An 18787-nucleotide genomic window follows, 5' to 3' on the forward strand; every position below is an offset into this window, starting at 1 on the left:
CCCATGTTACACACTAAAAATAGGCAGACGATAAGCACACAAACACATTGCTCAAGGTGCCATCACACAACACAACCCATTGGCTGAGATCATGACCTGTATCATTTCATAGTTGTGTGACCGTCATTAAGTGACTCAATCTGTGTCTCCGTTCCATATGTGTAAATGAGGATCAGTGACTGTACCTCCACAGTGGGGTTGTCATGAGGCTATAGTTACTTAGTACGTGTAAATCCTTTAGAACAGTGCTGAGCACATCTAGCAATGTTTGTTATTATTATTAGCAGGCAGTATTAAGTACTAGGTGAGAGAAGAGCTAATACAGCAGAAAAAGGCAGAGAAAAGAAAATGGTGGGTCTGGGCATGATGGGAGCCATGAGAGAGGAAGCTGGGGGCTGGTGAGCAGACTTGCCATTAGGAAAGGGCCAGAGCTTCTAGAGGAAAGGGGGAAGTAGACACCCAAACCCTCACAGAATCCTGTCAACATCTCCAGGGACAAACCAAGCCACCCTACAGAAAGTACACTTGCATGGCCTGTTAATGCTGAGGTCGAATTCATTAGAAGAAATTGTGCAATATAGAATCGAATCATTTTTAAGCATGTAAAAGCAAGAAGCAGAACCGAACCATGCTTAAAAGAGGCAGGCACATAGTATCTAAGAGCTTGGGCTCGGCAATTAGACTGGCACAAGTTCAAATCCCAGCTCTGCCATTCACTATTATCTGACCTGGGAAGGGTTACTTCTCCTTGTTGATGACTAGTTTCCTCTTGTGGAAAATGGAAATAATCATAGCTATCTATATGTTATTTTGAGTCTGAAAGGAAATAGTCTATGGTAATTGCTTTGCACAATGCCTAGAATATTCTAAGGCACCAATACATGTCGCTGTTGCTTACTGCTCTCATTATAAAGACAGAATGAACACCTGTGCATGACTTGGAAAGGGTGAGCATGGTAAAATACGGATGCATTTTGCTTTAGTTGCTTTTTATGATGTTCGGGCTTATAAAAGATAACTTTTGAATTTCTTTGCCAGCTCTGACTCTCCCACCACTAAGGAGCAGCATCCTATCTATGATGGCCTCACAAAACCAGAACATCTGCTCGTATTCTGCATGAGCAGTTATCAACATAAAGATCTCCCAACACTCAATGGAAAACAAAATATTTTAATGATAAAATTCAGTACTTGAGCTATGTTTATTTTTGATTCTTTTGACATTTCAAGCTCAGAAACAGCATTTGTGAAATGGGTATTGCTGGTGAAAATTAAATGGAAAATTGGCACTTAAAGATTTTACATTTTTTCCCAGCTAATTCCTTTCTAAACACAATCTATTCCTTAAAGAGTCTTGCTGTGATGATTTCTGCTAATTTCTTTCTCGGTAGTTTCCAATAAATCAGACTTCACAGATAATAAGAGAATAACAAAATGATAAAGGTGCTTCTTTCTTTCCCTTCAGAAAATACTCATTTGCAGATTTTTTACAGAGTACAAATGGATGCCTGAATGTCAAAGTTTTATTTTTGTTTTTAAATGGCAAGTTGTCCTGGGGTGCATATACTTTGACTTTCAGGCATTCATTCGTACTCTGTAAACAAATTTGCAAGTGAGTAGGAACTTAAAATAAAAGCTGAGGAAATAATAAACACTAGAAAAGAAAAAAAGAAAAAACTCAGTATCTGTGAAGCTCAATAAAATGAAGCACAACAGAAAGGGGAAAACAATGCCAAGTTGTGTCACCAGGAATCATAAACCACAGTGTTTCTAAGTAGTTGTTTTTATAAAATACATTGGAGTAGATCTTTACTTTTCCTCCTTTTTTTCACTCTGTCACAGTATTAAAACAAAATGCTCATTAATTTGGAGTAATGGGAAAGAAGGCTTATCTATTCATTATGGGGGAAGACTTAAACATGGAGTGTTACTACTTCAAGCAGTGCTATCCATATTACAAATAGAAAGCTAACTAGGAATAAGTGATTTTAAAATTCCTATTCAAAGCAGGCATATATCACTACATTGTAATGTGCCACAAACAAAATAAAACTTTAACACAGGAAAATTAACTATGGGATTTAAAAGTTGAAAACACACCTAAGGAATTCATAATTTTATGAAGCTTTGGCTTATAACTGTTATCGACTTTAGACTGATTATCCCTTTACTCTTAGGTAAGTCCAAGGTGATTTATGGGAGGAGAAATTATTTTGAAGGTTTTATTCTTTAAGTAGTTTGGTACTTAGTGTCAAAATACCCACTTTCAAAATAGTGGAGAATAAATTAATGATGTTCGGCAGTATAGAAAAGTCCTCTGCGTTTTCCCTTTTCACCTTTACAACTTCATCATTTATTTAACACTTGGGTGCTAAATATTTTAAGGATCAAGAACAACTGAATATGTGAAAGAAGATCTTGCTGTTCTATTTGAAGGAGTTTCCCTTGGTTTTTCTTTTCTTTTTTCATTCTTTCATTTTCTCCCCTTTTGGAGAAAGCTTACGTCTTTGTAATTCAAGAGAGGTCTCGAATTCACCTTGAGAGGCAGCCATATATTATGAAATGCATTGTTTCCCAAGTCACGTCATTTGCTTAGCATCCCTTACCAATTTAGTGGAAAGATTCTGCTCCGGCATTGTCAGCTGTCATATATCTCTTTTGCACAGTAAGTGGGTCTTTCTCCTCCAGGAGAATTCACTGGCTTGGTGTTACTGGCTTCAATACGTGTTACTTCTTTTCTGAATCCCCCACGCTGAGTTCTTGTGTTCCCTTCCCCCAAAGGTCATGTCCTACACAGGGTCCCCACTGTGCTGGGTCAGCAGGAACACAGAATGACCATTTTTGTTCATCATTATTTGCCTAAACCTAGAGAAAATAAGATCATTATGGATTTCACCCTCAGGTTCCCTCTACAAACTACATTGTCATACGTACAGAGTAATGATTGGTTTTTCGCTCCTTAGGCGTGTATAAGAGGTGAAGATGGGTGCTCTGCTTTTCAGTTTGGGCAGGGCACTAGTGAATAGTGAACAAGATACAGAGAATGGCTGATTCAATCTCCTTATTTCTTCCAGTGGTCGCATTGAGACTATTTCAAGCATATACAAGATCAAGGATCCATTAAACCTTTTTATTTTGTGTAACTTCTGTGGGTTTCCATAGAATGCTGGAAGTGCTGCACCTTCTTTTAAAAATTAAATTAAATTAACTAAAAAGAGAAAGAAAAAGAGCCTGCATTTTTCCCGGAGGCTTTTTTTTATCTGTTTAAACTAACCAGGGATTTTTCACATATTGACATAAGCATTCATTTGCTAATTTGTTGGACATTAAACTGCATGGAGTCTTCCCCAGAATCTTGAATGAAGCTGAAATACTTGGATCCTTAGGGCTGCTTGAGTCCTGCATCGTTTCCTGAACACATAGGGTTTTTCCTCCTCTATCTCCTTAGGTAAAAGTCAGTGCTGATCGCCTTAAGGAAAGAATGAGTTAAATGGACCCATATTCTAGGCCTGGATCTAAAACTCCCGGTCTTTTCAGACGCCCCTCAGCATCTGCAGCAGCAAGGCCATTTGCACATACATACATAAATAAATTAACAATGAATAAATAATCTAATCCCAGTCACACAATGCCACCTTGCAGATTTGATCCTTTGCAGCTCCCAGCGAATTTGTCCATTTCTAATTCTTTTTGATAAAGTCCTCAGATGCTTGCTGACTGTCAGGCTCATTTTCTTATTGTTTTCGCTTGATTAGTTCTGTATGACCTAAGGTCGCCCTTAAAATCCACATCTCTCGTGAAGACTCCGAAAGGCCTTCTTTTTAGAAGCCACCCCCAGAAAAGGATGGAAAGTGCCTGCCGTTTCTCCACACAAAAGCCAGGCAGGTTTTTCGTCACTAGCCTCCTGAAGCAGCCCTTCATTCACCCAAGCGCAAAAATAACTCATTAGGGGCTACCGTGTTTTTATAGCCTCTTTATCCAGCGCACTTGGGTGTGCCTGTGTCAGGTCTCCCGGGTCCTGGAGGAGCTGGGCCACCTCCCCTTTAACCCTGCTGGGCTGCCCGTCAGTGACAGCACCAGGCCCGGCACCTGCCCACCCATACTGAGTGCCTGAGGCTGTTTTTTCCTGGTCTTCTGAAAAGATGCTGGCCTTCATGGGGGCTGGAGAGGAGTGGAGGAGGACTGCTTTTTTTTCTTTTTAAAAGCTGGCTGGGGCCGGGCACGGTGGCTCACGCCTGTAATCCTAACACTTTGGGAGGCCAAGGCGGGCAGCTCATGAGGTCAAGAGATCGAGACCATCCTGGCCAACACGGTGAAACCTCGTCTCTACGAAAAACACAAAAAATTAGCTGGGCGTGATGGTGGGCGCCTGTAATCCCAGCTACTTGGGAGGCTGAGGCAGAAGAATCACTTGAACCCGGGAGGTGGAGGTTGCAGTCAGCTGAGATCACACCACTGCACTCCAGCCTGAGAGACAGAGCAAGACTCTGTCTAAAAAAAAAAAAACAAACAAAAAAAGATGGCTGGGCAGCTGCTGCCTGTCCCTCATGTTCAGACTGCACACTCACTTAAGGCTGTGGGTCCAGGGATGGGAACGCTGTCTAATTCTCCAGTCTCTGTGCACCCCAGGTCAGGGCAGGCTGCCTTACACCCCGTCAGCACTGCCCCCTCACTGGTCATTCTCTTCTGTACTAGAAGGTCAGCCTTTCCTTGAACAGGAAAAGAAGTGACACTTTGTGTTGGCTCAATAAATAGACTTGATTATGGGAACCCAATTCCTCACTTCTGTTTTTACTGAAAAATTCACAAAGACTGTTTAAATCCACTGCTCAGTATCCTTCAACAGTTCTGATAGAGTGTTCCATTTCTGACTGTCAGGTCTTTTGGAATTTCAAGAAGATTTTCTTTGTAATTTTTCCCCCTCTTCTTCTGGACCATCAGATAAAACCCTGCTATATTACGTGGAGTCTTATAGTTGTTACTTGCTAGCAGCAGGGAATCTTTGAGTACCCAAGAAGATGTTAATGAAAACTGTCGTACCACATCAAAGTTGGAAAACGTAGGCTCCACTACCCACGTGGAAATCTACACAATCGAATTTTAAAATCTCATTCTACACTTCCTTTTATTGGTGAAATTTTAAGAATGGATTTTTATGCATTTTGGTGTATTTCAGCAATTTTCCAGAAGGACAAATTACCTAGGCTGAATTGCCAAAGCCCTCCAAGAATTTGGTGCCATCACCTGAATTTGAAAAAGGTGACTAGTCTTTTTTTTTTTGAGACGGAGTCTCGCTCTGTCGCCCAGGCTGGAGTGCAGTGGCCCGATCTCGGCTCACTGCAAGCTCCGCCTCCCGGGTTCACACCATTCTCCTGCCTCAGCCTCCCGAGTAGCTGGGACTACAGGCGCCCACCACCTCGCCCGGCTAGTTTTTTGTATTTTTTTAGTAGAGACGGGGTTTCACCGTGTTAGGCAGGATGGTCTCAATCTCCTGACCTTGTGATCTGCCCGTCTCGGCCTCCCAAAGTGCTGGGATTACAGGCTTGAGCCACCGAAGGTGACTAGTCTTGGCCCCAGTCAGGATACTCTTGTTAACGAGCACCTCAGCTCCAGAAGCTCTGGAAGAGCACACTGTGTGACACACGGGGAAGTGAGCTCCCGACACAGGATAGTTCCCGTGTCCAGGACGTTCCAGCTCAAACAAGCCCTTCAGGCACCAGAAGGCATGGATTTACACCCGTCATCTCTGAACCATTAAAAAAAAAACTTTCAGGCTGGGCACAGTGGCTGACACCTGTAATCCCAGCACTTGGGGAGGCCAGGGTGGGCGGATCACCTGAGGTCAGGAGTTCGAGACCAGCCTGGCCAACACGGTGAAACCCCATCTCTACTAAAAATACAAAAATTAGCTGGGCATGGTGGTGCGTGCCTGTAATCCCAGCTACTAAGGAGGCTGAGGCAAGAGAATTGCTTGAACCCAGGAGGCAGAGGTTGCAGTGAGCTGAGGTCACGCCACTGCACTCCAGCCTGGTGACAGAGCAAGACTCTGTCTAAAAACAACAACAACAACAACAACAACAACAACAACAACAACAACAACAAGCAAACACAACAACTTTCAACCTTCAAAAGATTAATCATCTCAGGATAGTAACGGGAAAGAGAAAATGTCACTTCAAGCACCTGCCTTACCATTTTGGGTCCAATGCTTACTATTCTCCCACAGTTATGCTGGGTGCTCTTTGAGGCTCTGGCACTCACGACAATCAACGTTTTATGTTACTAAGGAAGGAACAGGGGTTGTTGAAATGATTCTACCTTTCTTTTCAGGAGAGGGTTACCCAGTCTTTGTGATGAGAAATCTCTATTGGACGTTCTTGAGCTTTGCAAAGAGAAATTTGTGAAAAAGCAGAAGCCTCTGCATTCCCAGAGAGCCTGCAGCAAACAGAGAGCCCAGAAATGGTAAAAGTGCCGTGAATGCAGCATGTGCTGTCAGAACGGCAATCCAAGCCTTTCCTTATTTTGGAAGTTATAAAATATTTCAAATGCACAGGAAAATATACAGAATGATACAACAGGCGCTCATCCACCTACTGCCTAGATTCCATGACGATAACATTTTGCCGGATTTGCTTTAGCTGTTTTCTGTCTTTTGTTTTTAAGTGGATTCTCGCTCTGTCACCAGGCTGGAGTGCAGTGGCGTGATCTCAGCTCACTGCAACCTCTGCCTCCTGGGTTCATGCGAATCTCCTGCCTCAGCCTCCCGAGTAGCTGGGACTACAGGCGCCCGCCACCGCAGTTGTATAATTTTTGTATTTTTGGTAGAGAAGGGGTTTCACCATGTTGGCCAGGATGGTCTCGAACCTCTGATCTCAAGTGATCCACCCGCCTCAGCCTCCCAAAGTGCTGGAATTATAGGCACGAGCCACCATGCCTGCTCTAGCTCTTTTTTTTTCTAAGAAATCAAACTTTACAGATGCTGTTGAAGCCCCTTTGCATCCTACCTGGTCACACACCCAAGGTCACTCCCAAGATCACTATCGTTCTTAAGGAACCTTTATTTCCATTCTCCTTGTCTCCATAGCTGGCCTACTAGGATGAAAATACAATCCATATTATACATTCACACACACACGTATACACACAGAGAGCAGCGTGAACATGGTACATGAAAAGGTTCACAGTTGATTTTGACAAAATTTGGGGATTTTTTTCTTTGCACTTGTATGTATTTTCTACATGTTCTCACTGGTCATATGTTTAAGTAATGATGAGTAATGATAAAGTAACAAGTAAAGATTAGTGACAAAAATGTGATTAAATAAAAACGTCTTTTACTATTTGCAAAAATAAGTGTCATCTGGCACGCGTGAAAAAGTATGCCAAGGTTCTTCAAATTCCCATCATAGTAGATCCGGGATGGATCATGCTGTGCCAATCAGTGAGGTCCTACTCTTAACTTTCTGGTAGCTTCCTCAGCCAGAAGGCAAAAATCAGTAAGAAAACAATCAGGCATAGATAAACTAACAATTGGATATCTAATGAACTTTTAGAAGATGATTACCATTGACTTTGACATTCTGTAAAGCTATTATTATATCAGCAAACACCAGGAGTAGCAAATCATGCATCTAATAATAAAGAGCAGCATCCAGCCCCAAGCATCCCTTAGTCCTGGTTCATTGGTGTGGTGCCCGTGTGCACAACCACACACAGCAATTCTGCAGCCCGGCCTCTTTCGTGGTTCTCCTGTTCCCACTTTTCTCTGGTTCTTCAGAAATGGCCCCATGTGCTCTGGCCTCTCACATTGGAATAGACTTGAGGCCTGGGAATGAGCTTGGGGAAAACAGGCTGAACTATTCTCCTGATCCGCTTTGGTTCCGCTGTTCACACTGCCCAAACTTAGTGAAAGGAGATTCCATCAGTCCAGTGTAGCTTGCACAAGCTTTGCTTTGGTAGTTAGGGTTGAATCTTCCATTCGTTAGAAGTGTTTACTTGCTGTGTTTCATCATCTTGTCCACGTGTCCTTCAGAATCTCTTGAAAATTTGTAGTCTAAAGGGTTAGGGTATTCCTATTTGTCATATCATTTCTTAGCATGCCCAACACCTCAACATTTGTCATCATCAGTGAACACCCAGTCAGACATAACTTATTGCAACACCTTTTAACTCAACAGAATAAATATTTCATCCACTCTTATAATGAATGATAACATGCCTTGGGGGCCAGAGTGAAAGGCAGTGTCCTGATCGGTCCCTCCCAAAGGGAGGGGCTGAATGGAGAAAGACCCCTGTGCTCTTCCAGAGGCCAAAAACTTTGAACTTATGAGTCCTTTTCTGAACCTCATTTCCATAGTGACAAGGGAACGGTAAGCGCATGCTTGGATCCGAATCCTGACCACTGGAGAATCACTCCGCATAGCCCTCTTACCTGTGTATGGGGAGACCCAACAGTGCGGGAATGAAGAGCTGGGATTACCATTGTGTTTGTTATTCAACTGGTGGTTGGTATGGTCAGTAATAAGGACTTCTAGCACATGAGAAGAGCCTAACAGAGGCCATCTTTGTCAGATACTGTATATGTTACTGAGCTATATGTTAAGAGGAGATAGCCATCAACCCAGCAAGTGTCGGACTTATTAGACTTGTAAATTTTTGGGCTACTCTTCCTTCCTGTGAATTTACTACTTGTTTTATTAGGTCTTTGTTTATGTTGCTGTCAAGTGAGTTTCTATCACCAAGGGACATTTCAGATTCCATCAGCTCTCCCCTCACTACCATAGTTTCTTTGAAGGACTTAGCTGTATACTGGTATGACCCATCTAGTTCTAAAATCAGGCAGCGATCTAGGCCCCTTAAGCATGGAGATCCTTTATGTTTCATGTAGTTTAACAGAACTACTGGGAGTGGATGCTTATGTTGCCAGAGTTCGTTCTTTCTTTCTTTCTTTCTTTCTTTTTTTTTTTTTTTTGACAAGATATCACTCTGTCGCCCAGGCTGGAGTGCAGTGGTGCCATCATGGCTCACTGCAGCCTCGACATCCTGGGCGCAAGTGACCCTCCTGTCTCAGCTTCCAAATAGTTGGGACTGCAGGCACAAGCCACCATACCCCGCTACGTTTTGTGGGTTTTGTAGAGATGGGGTTTTGCCATGTTGCCCAGGCTGGTCTTGAACTTCTGGGCTCAAGCGATCTGCCTACCTCTGCCTCCCAAAGTGCCAGGATTACAGGCTTGAGCCACTGCACCTGGCCACAGTTCTAACTGTTAGCTCTTAGGAGAAGACTAAGAATCATCTAATTGAAACCCCTTATTTTACTGAAGAGGAAATCAAGTCCCAGCAAATTGGCATGACTTAGCTCTACTTAACTCATTGTGACACTTAGTTGGATCAACATTACAGAAAAAGGAACACATGATATCTCATTTTTGCCCAGTATATTGATATGAACTGCATCCTACAGCTATGTTGACTTCTTGGATTGTTCTAAATTCTTCAAGATCACTGTGATTTGGAGTTTCTGGTAATTTTAATATTTTATGTAATTCACATAAAAATTGGAACCTAATACTCAGATTCCTCCTATTAAAATGGAATTAAATCAGTATTTAGAAAATAAGTAAAGTTTCCTTTATTCTTTTTTTCTTCAAAAGTTACTTAAGATAAATAAAAATTTGATTTCCAAACACTATCAGGCAGTAGAAAAAGAATTTGAAGATTTAGATGAAAGGAGTTTCTGATGCCTCCTCCAGGAAAACATGTACTTCATTTTAAAGAGGTGAGAAAGCTTACATTCTTTTAAAGAGTTTTTTTTTTTTAAGGTAATGCTGTTGTACTATCCATCTTTACTATAGTTTTTCTTTGAAAATATATGCTTTTCTAAAGAATAAATTATCATATAGTTTGGGAAAACAAATAGACAATCTTTTAAGGAACATTAAATATAATTTATAATTATGCATAATTTATGCATGCACTCATTTGATGGAGTTTATTGAAAACACTTTATTAGTTTGCAATTTGCTTTTCTATAAAGCCCTTGAAAAAGTGTCCAGACATAGAAAAGTCAATGGCGTAAAACAGAGCTGGTAGCTTATTTCTACACAGTCACATATTTATCCTAGTTCCTTTCACAATTCCACTGTTCCATTACAATTAGGACTCACAATATTTGAAAGGTTTGATATTCATCCTGAAAGGACATGAGGAGAGAGCTGTATTCTTTGGGAAACACTGACCACAAACCAAGACAAGGCCCTGAACTTCAGGGAGTTTGTGAAACATTGTGGCCACTCACCAAAATCTGTTTTCCCAGTGCCAAAAATGAGCCCCTCTAGGAGAGGTGACGGCTGTTTCAAGATGCGTTCTCAGATGCTCATCAGTGATTCAGACATACTTGTAGATAGAGGAGGGGCAAAGGTAAGACCTCACATCCCACCCTGGCCCTGGCAAGCCCCATCAGCCGCCCGAGGCCCAGTGTGTGGTTATCCACGGCTTCACAGCTCAGCTTTCTGGTAGGCCTCAGAATGAGAGCTGTTGATGACTCATTAATGCTAACCATTGATTCCTGTGTCCCAGGTTAAGACTCAAAGGACAACATGGCAAGCAATAGCAGTGTCACTTGTGATTTCTCCCCACAGGAAATACTCTTCTGTTCCTCTCTGGCCACGCTGTCCTCACAGGAAGTGACTTCTTACCCTGTCCCTAAAAATCAGGATACAGACCCTGAACCCCTCATTCCTTCTCCTCAGTGACAAAGGTCTGTCGTTCATACACTTTATAACCTAATTTTTAAAGTATTATTTAAGTTGTTCTCCAAAACAATTTCACTGAATATTTAAAAACACGTTTAGAAAACTTAAGCACTATAGTTTTAAGCCAGCTGTCTAGTAACTTAGTTTGGACACATGAGAAAGATGGTCAAGAATCAAGAGCAGTGATGGGGTCTTGGGTACCCAGGGATACACTGGACTGTTAGGGTAGTAAGGAGAGTCTGAGAGGCGGCTTCAGAGGTCTGCATTAAGTGTTGGTTTGTCCGTCCTTTATTAAACAATGGATCGTGTCCATTTCCACCTCTCATTAGAAGGCGCGCGCGCGCGCGTGTGTGTTGTGTGTGTGCACGCGCTCACTCGCACCTCCTTTTCCCTCTGAATTTCTCCTTGGTACTGTTAAGTGTATACTTAATGCAATGTTTTTGGAGGGGGTGGACGGCTAGTAATAGCTGCCTTGAAAACCTCATGAGCTCCCCCTGCTGTTTTGCAGCTGACAATACAAGTCCCTTCTATTTTAATTTCCAGAAGCACAGAAGAATGACGAGGCAGATGAATACTTGTCAGCTTTCTCCTGAAGGTTTACGAAATCACAGAGGAAAGGGAGAGTTAGCATTTGATCTGGGCTATCACTTAACCCTGGGTACCGGAGTTGTCCCCCTCATCTGATCTAAGAAGCGGGTCTATACCGCTTTTGAATACTTGCCAATGAAAAATGAAGAAACATTATGAAGTTACATCAGATCTGAAATGAAATGGCTAAAAGCTGGAAGATGTGTTTCTAGTCATTTCATTTTTTAGTCTGTAAAGATTTGGAAAAAAGCTAATATGTTTTTAACATATGCCATTGATACAATTTCTGTTGCGTTTAATTTTTTTCTCCAACACTTGAAACTTTATATGTGGCTTGATTTAAATTTATTTAATTTAAATTAATTTAGTGTGAATTTTCAATTTTCAGTGAGAATTAAATATCACAGAGAAATCATCTTTGTTAATCAATGTTTTTTCATATAAGTATATAAGTTATCAAGTATCATTTAACACAAAATAAAAGTATCAGAAGATATGCATTTACCAGATTACAAATATATATGATGAAACACTTACTAGTCACCAGGCATGGGATAGGTCCTGGGATACGATGGTGACCAAAACAGAGGTTTCAGTCTTTGTATATCTTATACACTATGAAAGGAGGCATTTATGTAATAAAACATTCAAATAAATATATAACTTAACATTATGAGTTACTTTTGAATATGACACCAAAAGAACAAGCAACAGAAGAAAAAAACAGATAAATTGGATTTCAAAATTAAAAACTTTTATGCATCAAAGTACCCTCTCAACAGAGTGAAAAGCCACCCCATGGAATAGAAGACAATATTTGCAAATCATGTATCTGATAAGGAGCTAATGTTCAGAATATACGAAGAACTCTTACAACCCAACAACAAAAAACATAGGCAAAGAACTTGAATCTCTGCTTTTAATTCTTTTGTGTATATACCCAGAAGTGGAATTGCTGGATCATACAATAATTCAATGTCAATTGAATAGACATTTCTCCAACAATATTCCAATGGCCTATAAGCACATGAAAAGATGTTTAACATTAATGGAATGTTTGATTTGCATCAGAGAACTACAAGTCAAAACTACAATGAGACTCTACTTCACACCCATTACAATAGCTATTATTAAAAAAAAAACAAAAAAAAAAAAACCCAGAAAATAACAAGTGTTGGTGAGGATATGGAGAAACTGGAACCCTCTGCATTGATGGTGGGAATATAAAATGGTGCAGCCATTGCGGGAAACAGTATGGGGATTCCTTAAAAAAATTAAACATGGAATTATTGTATGATCCAGCAATTCCACTTCTGGGTATATACACAAAAGAATTAAAAGCAGAGATTCAAGCAGATACTTTATATCCATGTTTATAACAACATTATTCACAATAGCAAAAAGATGGAAACCTCCTAAGTGTCCATTAATGGATAAATGGATAAACGAAATGTGGTATATAAATACAGTGGAATATTATTCAGCCTTGAAAAGGAAGGAAATTTGGATACATACTACAACCTGGGTGATCTTAAAGAAATTATGCTAAATGAAATAAGCCAGTTACAAATGAGCACCTTTTGTTTTGTTTTGTTTTTTTGAGAAAGTCTCACTCTGTTGCCCAGGCTGGAGTACAGTGGCATGATCTTGGCTCACTGCAACCTCCACCTCCCAGGCTCAAGCGATCTTCCCACCTCAATCTCCCAAGTAGCTGGGACCACAGGTGCACGCAATCATGTTCAGGTAATTTGTATTTTTTGGAGAGATGGGGTTTCGCCATGTTGGCCAGGCTGGTCTCGAACTCCTGACCTCAAGCGATCCACCTGCCTTGGCGTCACAAAGTGCTGGGATTATAGGTGTGAGCCACTGCATCCGGTTCAAATGAACAACTATCATATGCTTCCTCTTACATGAGGGCCCTAGAATAGTTGCATCCATAGAGACAGGAAGTAGAATGGTGGTTACCGGGAGTTTGGGCTAAGCGGGAATAGGGAGTTAGTGTTTCATGGGTATAGTTTCAGTTAGAGAAGATGAAAAAGCTCTGGAGATGGATGGAGGTGATGGTTATGTTACCAAATACCAGGGGTTTGGTGTAGGTCCTGCTGCTCACCACACAGGAAGCCAACCACTGAGACAGCGAGTACTGCCAGGAGGAAGCTTTAACTGGGTGCTATAGCTGAGGAGATGGGAGCTCAGTCTCAAATCCATTTGCCTGATCAACTAAAACTAGGGCTTTATATAGCAGGGAAGAAATGTAACCATGTACGGGAAAACAGGAACTTGGAACGCGTAAGGAACCAGTCATGGTGAATGAGGGGCCTGGGTCTCATTGTCTGGATGTAGTGATCTGGTGAGTTTCAGTTCTTTGATACTTTTTCAGAGGGCTGGGAGTCCTTTCCTGAGGAGGACACTCAGATAAAACAAATGTAAGTTTTAAGCTTTAAGACCACAAGGGTCTATTTCTATGTTTATCAAAAACAACCAACCAACAAAACAAACAAATAAAAAAACTGTCTGTGGGACTGTTGGGTCTGTTTCAGCTACACAGCAATGTAATGCCACAGAACAGTTCACTTAAAAGTGATTAAAATGGCAAATTTTATATTATGCATATTTTGAGACAGTTTAAAATAATTACAGTAAGTAATTTGAAGGAGAGAAAAGCAACAGGTTTCTACCACCAGATATTTGGGTGGGTAAGGGGAGGCGGTACAGGATAGCCTTGCTGACACCTGCTGGTGAGCGTGGAGGGGAGTGGGAAGGGCGTTGTAAGGCCTGTGCTGATAAAGGCCTGTAGTGCTCTGAGGCACTGGGGGAGACCAAGGTAGCAGGTGCAGAGGCAGCAACGTGGGGAGCAGAAAGTCATGAGGGTAGGGAGGAGGGCAAGAGTGGAGCACAGTCCTGTCGCTGTGGGGAGGAGCTTGGGTTTTCCCTGCAGCAATGAGAGGTTAAACACTGTCTAAACTTCACCTAAATAGGCCACTCAGACTGCTATGTGGGAAACAGATTCTGAGAAGCCAAAAATGTAGCCGGGAGGCCGGTTAAGAGGCTGTGGCAAAGGTGAGAAATAGTGGCTTGAACTACGAGAATGTCACAGGATATGGAGACAAGTGGAAAGACTGAAGGTTTTGGTGATGGACTGCAAGGGGGAGAGGGGGAGGGAGGTGCCCAGGCCGATGGAGTGTCAGTGCTATGGTAGGCAGAACTAGCTGCCTGGCTCAGTCTGCTCTGAGAATTAGGATCTGTTATTTCACCTCCAGAAAAATGAATTGACAAGGTACTTTTAATTCCTCAAAAAATAATGCTCCATAAATCTAAATTATTAGGATGGCAGTTCAAAGCTATCCACTACCCTGATCAAACTTCATTTCTCATCAGCTGGATCATAGGATACGACAATGACAGTAATGGGTAATAATTGTGACGTTTTAAATGTCTCTGGGCCAAAAGTGCATTCAGAAGTTAAAAGGTGATCTCAAGCTGCATGTCAGAATTGTAAATGAGGTCATTGGAGCAGTTTTACACTTTCAAATCAATTTTTTTCCTTCAATGTGACTGAAAGTAATATTTGGGAAATGAATGGGGAAGAGGCTGGGGTATTTGAATGAAAAAGAGAATCGCTCTCTATTCACTTTGTAGGCGAGGTGTCAGTGAATAGACTGCACTGGAAACTCCCAGCTCAATAAGCCAGTGAGCTTCTGCCTAAGGAAGTGAGACAAGGCAGTCACTCTTGTGCAAGTCAGAGGAACCGATTAGCGTTGCGACTCTTAGAGCCAATAGGGGTGTGAAGGGGCACGGAGAGCATGTCCGTGACTGGCAGCCCAGGACAGGATGCAACGGGAATGTGGGAGGCGGGCAGACAGGCGAGGCTGGGAACAACTCTGAAGGGGCCAAAGTGAAATGAAGACTTATTAATACTTCATTCCAGTTGTTTAGAAACAAAGCACTTAGTTTAGCAGAACGGATGAAACCTGGGTCTGATCCAGCCTCTGGATCCAGCTGCAGGAATAGAGAAGACAGAGGAACATACGGAGCTCACTACAGCTCCACCAGCTCTGTGACTGTCCTGGCCAAGTAGCCAATGTATTGATCCAACAGATGGATTGTAAGGAAATGACGAAGATGGAAGGGGAATGTGCGGATTAGAAGAGATCTGAAAAACATGCCAAATGTTTTCAAATGACCAAGACAAAAACTGGACTGTCCAGGGATGCATTTGGGTGTTAAAACTACGTTTTAAAAACATCCATGGAAATGATTACTATAAAAATCAGGATAGTGGTTAGCTAGCTGGGGAGAAAGAGGTTGTGGTTGGGATGAGGTCACAGGGAAGGGGCAAAGTTCTATCTTGACCTGGGTGGTGGTTACAAGGCTGTTCACCTTAAGATAAATCATGAAGCCCCTATTTGCTTTGTATGGTTTCCTGGATCTTTGTTTTATTTTATAATAGAAAGATGTTTTAAAGTGTTCAGTTTTTATGAGGCATTACATTATCTTTATTCTGTTCGCTAACACTCAAAATCCTATCCCCATAACTTAACAGTGCAATTTGGCCGTGTTTTATTTTATTTTATTAATTTATGTATTCATTTAAAAATAGAGATAGGACCTTGCTGTGTTGCCCAAACTGGTCTTGAACTTCTATCTTCAAGTGATCCTCCTGTGTCAACCTCCCAAAGTGTTGGGAATACAAACATGATCCACCATGCCCGGCCTATTTTTTTGTTTTTGTTTTGTTTTTTGAGACAGAGTCCCTCTGTCGCCCAGGCTGGAGTGCAGTGGCAGTCTTGGCTCACTGCAACTTCGGCCTCCTGGGTTCAAGTGATTTTCCTGCCTTAGCTTCCTGAGTAGCTAGGATTCCAGATGTCCACCACCATACCTGGCTAATTTTTGTATTTTTAGGAGAGACAGAATTTCACCATGTTGGCCAAGCTGGTATCGAACTCCTGACCTCAAGTGATCTCTCCGTCTCGGCCTTCCAAAGTGTTGGGATTACAGGCGTAAGCCACCACGCCCGACCCCTATTCTTATAGATGTATATTTTTTATTATTGAAGTCGTTGTTATCATTTCCATGTCAAGCACACTCTTCCTCGGGATCAGTTTCAGTGGCTACCGGAAACCAGTCACCTGTGGTTGGATCTTCAGGTTGCTTCCACTACTATGGAAAATACTTGTCATTATTTTCAAGTTTGGAAATTGGCATTTGTGTAATAAAGATGCTATTGTTTTAATTATACACACACACACACACACACACACACACACACACACATATATATATATATATATTTCTTTTTGGGGGATAGAGTCTTGCTATGTTGCCCAGACTGGTCTCAAACTCCTGGACTCAAGCAATCCTCCCACCTTGGCCTCCCAAAGTGCTGGGATGACAGGCATGAACCACGGTGCCTGGCCTTAAATGTACATTTTATCAGAAATAGTCAGAGACTCCATTTTGTGTTGCATTCTTGCTCTATTCAGTTTAACAAAAAAAGAGCCTCATCTCAGAGCTTCAGCTACCATATGGAATTGTTACATTGGTCTTTTATGGACAGTTCTTGAGCCCATACTCTGTGCCAGACTCTGTGCTAAGTTCTGGGGTTGAAAACATGAGTATGATCTAGTGCCCTATTAAAAAGCTCGGAGGCCGGGTGCGGCGGCTCAAGCCTGTAATCCCAGCACTTTGGGAGGCCGAGACGGGCGGATCACGAGGTGAGGAGATCGAGACCATCCTGGCTAACACGGTGAAACCCCGTCTCTACTAAAAATACAAAAACTAGCCGGGCGAGGTGGCGGCGCCTGTAGTCCCAGCTACTCTGGAGGCGGAGGCAGGAGAATGGCGGGAACCCGGGAGGCGGAGCTTGCAGTGAGCCGAGATCCGGCCACTGCACTCCAGCCTGGGCGGCAGAGCGAGACTCCGTCTCAAATAAATAAATAAATAAAAAGCTCAGAGATGAGTCAGCCGTCAAAAATAGTGCAGAATTACGAGACTGAACTAAGTGGATATTGGGCTTCAGCTCTTTCTAGAGGAATCCCACGTCAATGCTACAAATACTGGTCCCTGTCTCGGGTCTTGCTCCTCTCTAGTTCTTTCTCTACACGGAAACCAGAGATTGAAAGGCGTATCTCATCCAGTCTTCCAGCAACTCACAGGCCGTGCTAGACAACCACCAGCTCCTCAAAAGGGCCTCTTGCATGCCTCAGAGCCCTCACAGCGATGTTCTCTCTACCTGAAACCTCTTTCTTCCTGTTCTTTCTCATCTCACCTGGTTAATTCCTACATTTTCTTCTGGTATCAGCTGAAATGCAACTTCCTCTGCCTCAGCTCGACCAGTTGAGAGCCTCTGAGGTGGATCCCCTCTACCCATGCCCCAGAGTTCCTCTTTTGGACTTGTCCCACTTGAATAATGACTTACTGTATCTAATGCCTTCCTCAATCGCTTCTATCTGCTATCAGCACATTGCTTGCCTTGCTTCCAGTTCTCTCAGTCCTGGCACGCACAGGCACTTAACAGGCATTTGTTAAATGAACGGCAGGGGTCGTGCACACGTTATGAAGAGGAACAGAGAGCAGTTGCTCATGGGGATCGGGAGGTGAGCAGATGGAGCATCAGAGGACGCTTCCCAAAGGAGACGGAGACTACCCCCTAAGGAGGAAGCTGGAGTTCACCAGTAAAGAAGGGAGGTGAGGCTGCTGGGGCGGTGGTGGGATGACTCTCGAGGCAGCGGAGTCTCTGCAAAGGCCAGGGAGAGCTCCGCAAGTTCAGGCAACTGCAGGTATTCTAGTCGACAGAATTGTCAGGGAGTGGAATGGGCCAGTGACCCTTACCACGTAGAAAGACTTAATTTGCTGGAAGGATGCTGCACACAGAGCTGTGATCCAGCGCCTCACACCCCAGTACACGTGCAGCCCTGCTGGGGACAGAGGCAGCATTGTGTCATTTCAGATCCCTTGTCTCTCTCAGGTGGGATGTTTATGGGGAAAAGCCTTCACCAACTTGATTGCTTTCACGCTGGACTGATCAGCAAGGACTACCTCAAGGTGATTCTGACTGGCTGTTCAACATCTTGGACAAATCTGAGTGTGACATGCCAGGAAAGCGGTAAGACGGAAGGTGAGTCATTTCTAGGGGAGAAGGAAAATTAGATATGTGTTTGTATTTATTCATAAAATAATATACTATTTTTAAAAAACAAGAATTTAAAAATTACTCAGTTTATGTGTCTGTGTGGACTATCTCTTAAAGGGTACAGAGAAAACGGATACTAGTGACTGCTTCCTAGGATGGGCAGTGGATGGCTGGGGACAGACACAAGAGGAAGACTTACTTGTCGCCACATACGCGTTAGTGTAGTTGACATTTTGTCCCATATAAGTGTATTAGCTATTGAAGTTGTATTTTAAAATTAGTGTGTGCATAAAAAAACTGTAAGGAAGCTTATCAA

The 18787-nt window shown here is 42.5% G+C and overlaps 1 long non-coding RNA gene across 1 annotated transcript in view; it reads right to left on the bottom strand.

The window, feature by feature from the left end:
• The window catches only part of LOC111548457, a 56187-nt gene extending 49954 nt beyond the window's left edge, over nt 1-6233 (bottom strand). Inside the window, exons 1-2 of the long non-coding RNA XR_002733429.2 lie at nt 6193-6233; nt 2504-2865 (exon numbers count right to left, since the gene is read on the bottom strand). This is a non-coding gene — a long non-coding RNA (uncharacterized LOC111548457). The remainder of the gene's footprint in view (nt 1-2503; nt 2866-6192) is intronic.
• Between the last annotated feature and the right edge of the window lie 12554 nt (nt 6234-18787).

Source organism: Piliocolobus tephrosceles, chromosome 3, assembly GCF_002776525.5.
Source record: "Piliocolobus tephrosceles isolate RC106 chromosome 3, ASM277652v3, whole genome shotgun sequence".
Lineage (NCBI taxonomy): Eukaryota > Metazoa > Chordata > Mammalia > Primates > Cercopithecidae > Piliocolobus > Piliocolobus tephrosceles.